We start from the raw sequence: 9,782 nt of genomic DNA, 5'->3' as shown, positions 1-9,782 counted from the left end.
GACCAGACGACTGATCCGTGTAAAGGAAAAGAATGAATGGGCCATGTATCGTGAGATTTTGAGTGAAAACCTCCTTCCATCAGCAAGGGCATTGAAGATGAACGTGGCTGGGTCTTTCAGCATGACAATGATCCCAAACACACTGCCCGGGCAATGAAGGAGTGGCTTTCCGTAAGAAGCATTTCAAGGTCCTGGAGTGGCCTAGCCAGTCTCCAGATCTCAACCCCATAGAAAATCTTTGAGGGAGTTGAAAGTCCGTGTTGCCCAGCGACAGCCCCAAAACATCACTGCTCTAGAGGAGATCTGCATGGAGGAATGGGCCAAAATAGTGTGTGAAAACCTTGTGAAGACTTACAGAAAACGTTTGACCTGTGTCATTGCCAACAAAGGGTATATAACAAAGTATTGAGAAACTTTTGTTATCGACCAAATACTTATTTTCCACCATAATTTGCAAATAAATTCATAAAAAATCCTACAATGTGATTTTCTGGAAAAAAAATTCTCATTTTGTCTGTCATAGTTGACGTGTACCTATGATAAAAATTAAAGGCCTCTCTCATCTTTTTAAGTGGGAGAACTTTCACAATTGGTGGCTGACTAAATACTTTTTTTCCCCACTGTAGTTCTCAGAATGCTCTCACCAAGCTCTAAGAAACATATAGTTCTCAGAATGCTCTCACCAGCTCTAAGAAACATATAGTTCTCAGAATGCTCTCACCAGCTCTAAGAAACATATAGTTCTCAGAATGCTCTCACCAAGCTCTAAGAAACATATAGTTCTCAGAATGCTCTCACCAGCTCTAAGAAACATATAGTTCTCAGAATGCTCTCACCAGCTCTAAGAAACATATAGTTCTCAGAATGCTCTCACCAGCTCTAAGAAACATATAGTTATCAGAATGCTCTCACCAGCTCTAAGAAACATATAGTTCTCAGAATGCTCTCACCAAGCTCTAAGAAACATATAGTTCTCAGAATGCTCTCACCAGCTCTAAGAAACATATAGTTCTCAGAATGCTCTCACCAGCTCTAAGAAACATATAGTTCTCAGAACGCTCTCACCAGCTCTAAGAAACGTGCTAGCTTTGTTGTCTGCGCTTATGGACTGCCCTCTTCAATTCAAACCACAGGTTTTCAAAGGTGTTCAAGTCTGGAGACTGAAATGGCCATTGCAAAATGTTGATTTTGATGTGTGCTTGCAATTATTGTCTTGCTGAAGATCCACTTGTGGCCAAGTTTCAGTTTCCTGGCAGAGGCAACCAGGTTTTTGGCTAAAATGTCCTGGTACTGGGTTAAGTTCATGATGCTGTTGACCTTAACAAGGGAGGACCAGTGGAAGCAAAATAGCCCCATAACATCATATTTACAGTAGGTATGGGGTTCTTTTCTGCTAATGCAGGTATAGGGTTATTTTCTGTTTATGCATCCTTAATTGAGGCCAAAACCCACCACTGGTGTGCGTGGCAAAGAGCTCTCATTTTCATGTCAGCCAATAAATGTAAACGCCTGGAGTTGCTAAATGGCATTGGCACTTGGATTGGAATCGGTGCTTTGGTCAGATTACATGAAATAGAGCTTTTTAGCCACGCACACCAGTGGTGAGTTTGGCCTCAAAATAAGGATGCATTAGCAGAAAATAACCCCATACCTACTGTAAAATATGGTGTTGGATCTTTGATGTTATGGGGCTATTTTGCTTCCATATGTGTATAAAACTGCAAATTCTTCTCTCTGCCCCATGGCAAAATATGTAGAATAGCATGAGGTTAGCTATAAAACTGCACCTTTTTCCATTTTGCCCCATGGCAAAATGTGTAGAATTCTTGGAAGTTGGCTGTTTTCCCCCAACACAATTATCAGACCTTACGGGAGGAGGGCCCACAGAAACTGAGGTCACCCCACTGCTCCCAATGTGCTCTCCAATCTCATAAAACATTATAGAAAAAGGCTCAGTGCCTTTTTCTTCGCAAGGTGAGGTATTAAAAACAGGGGTGCCAATCCTTTTGACCCCTATCTTTTTTAGGGAAAAAAAGATTACATACAGTATTCAACTAAATCTCTTTCTCTGAGAAATTGTATTAGTATAAAACAATATAATTGTCAAAGTTTTGGGGATAATACAATATAGCTCAGTATTTGTATTATTTATTTTATATATTCTTTTTTGCTCATCTTTATCAAGGGTGCCAATAATTTGGACATTTTTGATATACAGTATTGAGAGACAAGACACCCCTTTGAGAGTTTCTCTCTGTCCCTAATTAAGTTGTTGATCGTTTTCTGACTTCAGCTGTGTTTAATCACAAACGCTGATGACAGATCATGCTGTCAGCCCAGCACACAATGCTGAGGAAGTAGATGTAGGTACTCAGTTCATATTACTGTATATTACATAATATTTTCAACAGAAAAAAAGAATACACCATTAGAGCTGAAAACATGATGCCAGTTTTCATTCACTGTGACTTTATAGGAGTTTCTAACACATATTGTTCTATACTTCACACATGCAAGGAACCCCAGGGAAGGAGCACAAGCGAGAAATCAGTCTGCTATTTTGCCAGTGAGATTAAGAACATAAAACAAAACAAACTGTGAGAAATCAGAGGACACCGCATTAGGGCTGCATCCCAAATGGTAAGCTATTCCCTATGAAGTGCACTACCTTTGACCAGAGTCCTATGGGCATTGGTCGAAAGTATTACACTTAATAGGGAATAGGGTGCCATTTGGGAAGCATCCTAGATCCCACTTAACTTGGAACCATATGTTTGAATGCAGTTGTGTTCAGTCAGTCGCTACGCTGATTATACATGGTGATCTCAAACTGTCAAACCTTATTGATTATTCCCATTCAACATAAAATAATGAAGCAAAAATAACATCACACTCTAGAGACTACAGAAGTGCTAGCTGTCCTCAAGAATGTCTTACTAAAACTTTCTGAAAAACATTTCAATCATGTGTTTAATCCTGCTTTTATTGATTTGTATGGACTGAAACACAAGAAAACATTGCAGTGATCTCATGCTCAGCTTCACTGACAAATAACATCCTTTTCCCCTTTAGGTGGTACATACGTAAGTGCAGAGCAAACAAAACATACACTAACACACAAACACACACACACACATGCTATGTGTGTGACTACTTCATGGTTTTATGGCATCATCAAATGATACCACGAGCAAAAACAGGGGGGAGGGGGGGTAGAAGGATTGCTTTTTTACTATTCCAGGTATTCCTTAAAGAGGTAGGGTTTCAAGTGTCTCCGGAAGGTGGTCAGTGACTCCGCTGTCCTGGTGTCGTGGGGGAGCTTGTTCCACCATTGGGGTGCCAGAGCAGCGAATAGTTTTGACTGGGCTGAGCGGGAACTGTGCTTCCGTAGAGGTAGGGGGGCTAGCAGGCCAGAGGTGGATGAACGTAGTGCCCTCGTTTGGGTGTAGGGTCTGATCAGAGCCTGAAGGTAATGAGGTGCCGTTCCCCTCACAGCTCTGTAGGCAAGCACCATGGTTTTGTAGTAGATGCGAGCTTCAACTGGAAGCCAGTGGGGTATGCAGAGGAGCGGGGTGACATGAGAGAACTTGGGAAGGTTGAACACCAGACGGGCTGCAGCGTTCTGGATAAATTGTAGGGGTTTAATGGCACAGGCAGGGAGCCCAGCCAACAGCGAGTTGCAGTAATCCAGAAGGGAGATGACAAGTGCCTGGATTAAGACCTGTGCCGCATTCTGTGTAAGGTAGGGTCGTACTCTGCGAATGTTGTAGAGCATGAACCTACAGGATCGGGTCACCGCTTTGATGTTGTCGGAGAACGACAGGGTGTTGTCCAGGGTCACGCCAAGGTTCTTTGCACTCTGGGAGGAGGACACAATGGAGTTGTCAACCGTGATGGCGAGATCATGGAGCGGGCAGTCCTTCCCCGGGAGGAAGAGCAGCTCCGTCTTGCCGTGGTTCAGCTTGAGGTGGTGATCCGACATCCACACTGATATGTCTGCCAGACATGCAGAGATCGATTCACTACCTGGTTATCAGGGAAGGGGGAAAGGAGAAAAATTAATTGTGTGTCGTCTGCGTATGCAATGATAGGAGAGACCATGTGAGGATATGGACAGAGCCAAGTGACTTGGTGTATAGAGAGAATAGGAGAGGGCCTAGAACTGAGCCCTGGGGACACCAGTGGTGAGAGCACGTGGTGCGGAGACAGATTCTTGCCACGCCACCTGGTAGGAGCGACCTGTCAGGTAGGACGCAATCCAAGAGTGAGCAACGCCGGAGATGCCCAACTCGGAGAGGGTGGAGAGAGGAGGATCTGATGGTTCACAGTATCAAAGGCAGCAGATAGGTCTGGAAGGATAAGAGCAGAGGAGAGAGAGTTAGCTTTAGCAGTCGCGGAGAGCCTCCGTGACACAGAGAAGAGCAGTCTCGGTTGAATGACCAGTCTTGAAACCCTGACTGGTTTGGATCAAGAAGGTCATTCTGAGAGAGATAGCAGGAGAGTTGGCTAGAGACTGCACGCCAAGAGTTTTGGAGAGAAAAGAAAGAAGTGATACTGGTCTGTAGTTGTTGACATCGGAGGGATCGAGTGTAGGTTTTTGAGGAGGGGTGCAACTCTGCTCTTGAAGACGGAAGGGACATAGCCAGCGGTCAAGGATGAGTTGATGAGCGAGGTGAGGTGGGGAGAAGGTCTCCGAAATGGTCTGGAGAAGAGAGAGGGGATAGGGGTCAAAGCGGGCAGGTTGTTATGGGCGGCCGGCCATCACATGTCACAAAGATTTCATCTGGAGAGAGAGAGGGAGAAAGAAGTCAAAGCATAGGGTAGGGCAGTGTGAGCAGGACCAGCGGTGTCATTTGACTTAATAAATGAGGATCGGATGTCGTCAACCTTCTTTTCAAAATGGTTGATGAAGTCATCCACAGAGAGGGAGGGAGAGGAGGAGGAGGATTCAGCAGGGAGGAGAAGGTGGCAACGAGCTTCCTAGGGTGAGGCTTGAAATTTAGAGTGGTAGAAAGTGGCTTTAGCAGCAGAAACAGAGGAAGAAAATGTAGAGAGGAGGGAGTGAAAGATGACAGGTCCGCAGGGAGTCTAGTTTTCCTCCATTTCCGTCTCGGCTGCCCGGAGCTCTGTTCTGTGAGCTCGCAATGAGTCATCCAAGCCATGGAGCAGGAGGGGGAGGACCGAGCCGGCCGGGAGGATAGGGACATAGAGAGTCAAAAGATGCAGAAAGGGAGGAGAGGAGGGTTGAGGAGGCAGAATCAGGAGATCGGAGGGAGAAGGATTTAGCAGAGGGAAGAGAGTGTTAGGATGGAAGAGGGAGAGAGTAGAGGGAAGAGAGAGCGAAGGTTGCGACGGCACATTACCATCTGAGTAGGGGCAGAGTGAGTAATGTTGGAGGAGAGCGAGAAAGAAAAAGGATACAAAGTAGTGGTGCGGAGACTTGGAGGGAGTTGCAGTGAGATTAGTAGAAGAACAGCATCTAGTAAAGATGAGGTCAAGCGTATTGCCTGCCTTGTGAGTAGAGGGGGGACGGTGAGAGGGTGAGGTCAAAAAGAGGGAAAGGAGTGGAAAGAAGGAGGCAGAGAGAAATGAGTCAAAGGCAGACGTAGGGAGGTTAAAGTCACCCAGAACTGTGAGGGGTGAGCCATCCTCAGGAAAGGAACTTATCAATATAATATAATATAATATGCCATTTAGCAGACGCTTTTATCCAAAGCGACTTACAGTCATGCGTGCATACATTTTTACGTATGGGTGGTCCCGGGGATCAAACCCACTACCTTGGCGTTACAACCGCCGTGCTCTACCAGCTGAGCTACAGAGGACCACCATCAAGGCGTCAAGCTCATTGATGAACTCTCCAAGGGAACCTGGAGGGCGATAAATTATAAGGATGTTAATCTTGAATGGGCTAGTGACTGTGACAGCATGGAATTCAAATGAGGAGATAGACAGATGGGTCAGGGGGAAAAGAGAGAATGTCCACTTGGGAGAGATGAGGATTCCTGTGCCACCACCGCGCTGACCAGATGCTCTCGGGGTATGCGAGAACACATGATCAGACGAGGAAAGAGCAATAGGAGTAGCAGTGTTTTCTGTGGTAATCCATGTTTCCGGTCAGCGCCAAGAAGTCGAGGGACTGGGGGGTAGCATAGGCTGAGATTAACTCTGCCTTGTTGGCCCGCAAGAACGGCGAGTTCCAGATGCTGCCGGAGACCTGGAACTCCACGTGTCGTGCCGGCACAGGGACCACCAGATTAGAGTGGCAGTCACGTGCGGTGTGAAAGCGCGTTGTTGGTCTGTGCAGAGAGGAGAGAACAGGGATAGACAGACACATAGTCGATGACAAGCTACAGAAAAGACTACAATAATGCAAAGGAGATCGGGATGAAATGAACTAAACATCTGGGAAAGCGAGAGAGCGGGCCTCCCTCACTTACGTTCACTGAAACACCCAAATATAACTCTCCCAACTTCCACTTTGAAATTATAATTGTTGTAAACTGCGAAGCGGTTCAATGTTTTCTAGGAATAGACTCTAACTTAGTTAATTCAGCTAGCTAACTTGGTACAGTATTCTTCCGTGAAAACCACCCAGGCGCTTATAGCTAACTGAGCAATGCTAGCTTCCAATAACAGGTTTTAGCACCTATACTTGGTTACAATCAAACTACCAATAGTGTGTTAACACGCTAACGATCATTCGTGTGTCCATGTCTAACGTTGTGTAAAGTTTTGGAGTTAGTTTTGACTAGTTTGAGTGAGTCACTCGTCAACTTATTCAGCCAGTTAGTTAGCTAGCTGAATAGTTAGCATATTAGCTAGCCATTGCCCTCTATCCAACAAACCAACCCCCTCCTCCACGGTATGAAACACACAGAGAGAGCCAAGCTAACGTTAACTAGTCACTCCATGTCTTGAATTCCAAATAACTCTAAGATATGAGCTCTATTTGAAAATATCACTTTTTCCAGAAATTTCAATTTTCCAAGTTACTTTGCACTAAGCACACATGAGCACAGGTCATCCAGATCACCTACACAGTAACATACTGAACATGCTATTGTGTTTTTTTTTATGTGTTTTTTTATTATTCTATTTACCCAAGACCTTCACTCAACACAAAGGTTATTTTCCAATACATATTAAATTTATTTATTAACTGTTAGAATGTTGCAGTCCAAATGATTCTTCGTAGTAGGGGAAGTTAGCGAGGCACGGCAGTTTAAGTGTTAATTGTTGACTCCAAGTGGTTCCAAAACCCCTTTTATTGTCATCCACTCAAGCTTCACATGTACTGTAGCACCCTAGCTGCCTCAACATCACTAAATCAAATAAACAATTCATACTCAACTACCGGTCTCGCTCCATTATATAATTATGAATAAAATACATATCTCTATATAATACAGTATGTGAAGGTTATTTGTAAAATACCTGGGTATAAAAGCAATCACAGTAATAATTCTAGATCATCCTCTCTTACAAAAATGTTAACATTCCTCTTCTAAAACCACACCATAATGGCAAACTTATAGGTCAGGGTTAGGGTCCAGGGTCAGGTTAAATTAAGTTAATACTCAAAAGGGAACTTTGGGGAGGAACCCCTAGAATCGATGAGCTCGCCCCTGCTCTGTAGGCAAGTCTATCAAACATACCCAACTATTTATAACCATGTCCAGGTCAAGGCAGAGCAGGGCAGGGCAAAAGCTGCCCAAGAAGGCAAATAAATCCAAAAGGAATCATATATTTATTTGTGAAAGGGTCATACATTACAGGCATGTAGGAAAAGTTGAATGTGAATTCTCCAGAATGGTTGATCATTTCTTAGAATGCCTGAACTCTATGAAATTAACTTCATTCTTTTCCAAAATCGAGCAGTGTAATATGACAACAAATGTATTTGAATCATGGTCCAGAAAATTCGTTTGGCAGCAAGTGCAGCGACTAGGGACAAGGGTGACCTAGGAGATTGAAGATGATTTTCTAAGGCTCCATACAAGCATAGCCATACATACAGTCACCATGACTATATTAATCTGTTCAACATAGGTCACACATAACATAACAAGTCTCAGGACAACAAGTACCCAATGTTGATGGAGAATTGCATTAGTATTGGACAACACTCACAAGTTCTCAATGTACAGAATGCTGAGTGCTAACTCAAGGCCTTTCAAGTGTTGCCAAAGCTACTCCCACATTCTGAGATGGTGCTATCATGACAGTGTTTGTCATCAAGATAGGGAATCTATTCAAGGGAAATAGTGCAACTTTCTTTCAGCCATCAACTCAAGATTAATTTAGTTACCAAATGTATACATTATTCTATTCCACTCTCTCTTATTAAAGCAATGTGATTGAGACAACTGAAAAAGCATGCTTTGTTTGCAGTTTGCTAACGAGCTGAGCACATCCTTCCCATTTGAAAATAAACTTTATTATTATTAACCTAATTTTCCCACTTGTTTCATTAATTTTAGCACAATTTCATACTATTCTTAAACCCGACATTAGCCTAGAGAGTCACTATCCTCAAATTCTACAAGCCTTCATCCCTGGATCTCCTGACTGACTACCTCTCCTCTGACCATTGTATTCTCTCCACACAGCCGACGCAGTATCCAACCACTCCATCTCCTTATGATCATTATTAATAGGTTCATGACATCCACCAATTCACTATGGGAAAATACACTGCAGTCAAGCCAGTCACCATGGGATTCATATTCCCTATATTATTATTATTAACATACTTCTTCAGCTCTAATAAAACATCTGCTTTACATCCCTGACCCAATTCCTCACCATAGCAACCAATCTACATGACTACTCTTCTATTTCCTGTTTATAACCAAGCTTTCCCCTAAATATCACATTGAACAGAAAACAATTAATAATAGAGATGATTATTCTGTATTACATTCCTAGTGTATTTTAACTGTCAGGAAGTGTCAATGTTTATGCATTCATTTTTTAATCATCTCTCATTCTTTTGCCAATGTTTGGCGGATGCGACAAGGTAGGAAATGGTCAGTTGTGTGCATACTGATGTACTGTTGAGGGGTCAGGGACATGGTAACACGCATACATTGCTGAGAGAATGATTATGGACCATTATGCAGTTGGGCACTTGCAGAGGAGCAGGAGGAGGAATACATAACTGTCAATCTGTTGTATTATAGTTGGAGGAGCACACACACACACACACACACCTTAGGACCTCAAAGGACCTTAATAACGTGTCAAGGCAAAAGCATCAGATCAAAATGCAGCTGCTGATACTAATCAGCTCCACACTATTAGTCCATGTAGGATTCCTGTCTTTCTGTCTATCTGCTTTCTTTGCTTCATCTCTACCATCTTGTTACACTCTTAGAAAAAAAGGGTGCTATCTAACTAAAGGTTATTTGGCTGTCCCATGTACAGCCTTTCTTCAAATATGGTCACACTGTAATGTGTTCATATATCTATAAATTATTTGGCCAAGTGCATCTCGGTCTATGTTCGATGTCTCTCTGTTTAGCAGCGGTCTGCTGCTCCAGTTTGGCAGCTGCCTTAGTGGGGTGCCGTTTCGGTTTAGCGATATTTTTCTGCGTTTTGTTAGAAAATCACTCCTCACACACCATGCGCCTGTCGTTCAGCAACAGATGATGCGCTGTCAGCCACTGATTCATTCCCACTCATTCATCACTCACCGCTGTCATCAAATGGACTCATACTAGCCACAAGTTCTGGCTGATCGATTGTCATGAAACGCAAATACAGCGATGAGTTTCTCT

Source organism: Coregonus clupeaformis, unplaced genomic scaffold (genome assembly GCF_020615455.1).
Source record: "Coregonus clupeaformis isolate EN_2021a unplaced genomic scaffold, ASM2061545v1 scaf5135, whole genome shotgun sequence".
Classification (NCBI taxonomy): Eukaryota; Metazoa; Chordata; class Actinopteri; order Salmoniformes; family Salmonidae; genus Coregonus; species Coregonus clupeaformis.
The sequence above is the reverse complement of the archived record's forward strand: the minus strand, read 5'-3'. Positions refer to the sequence as shown.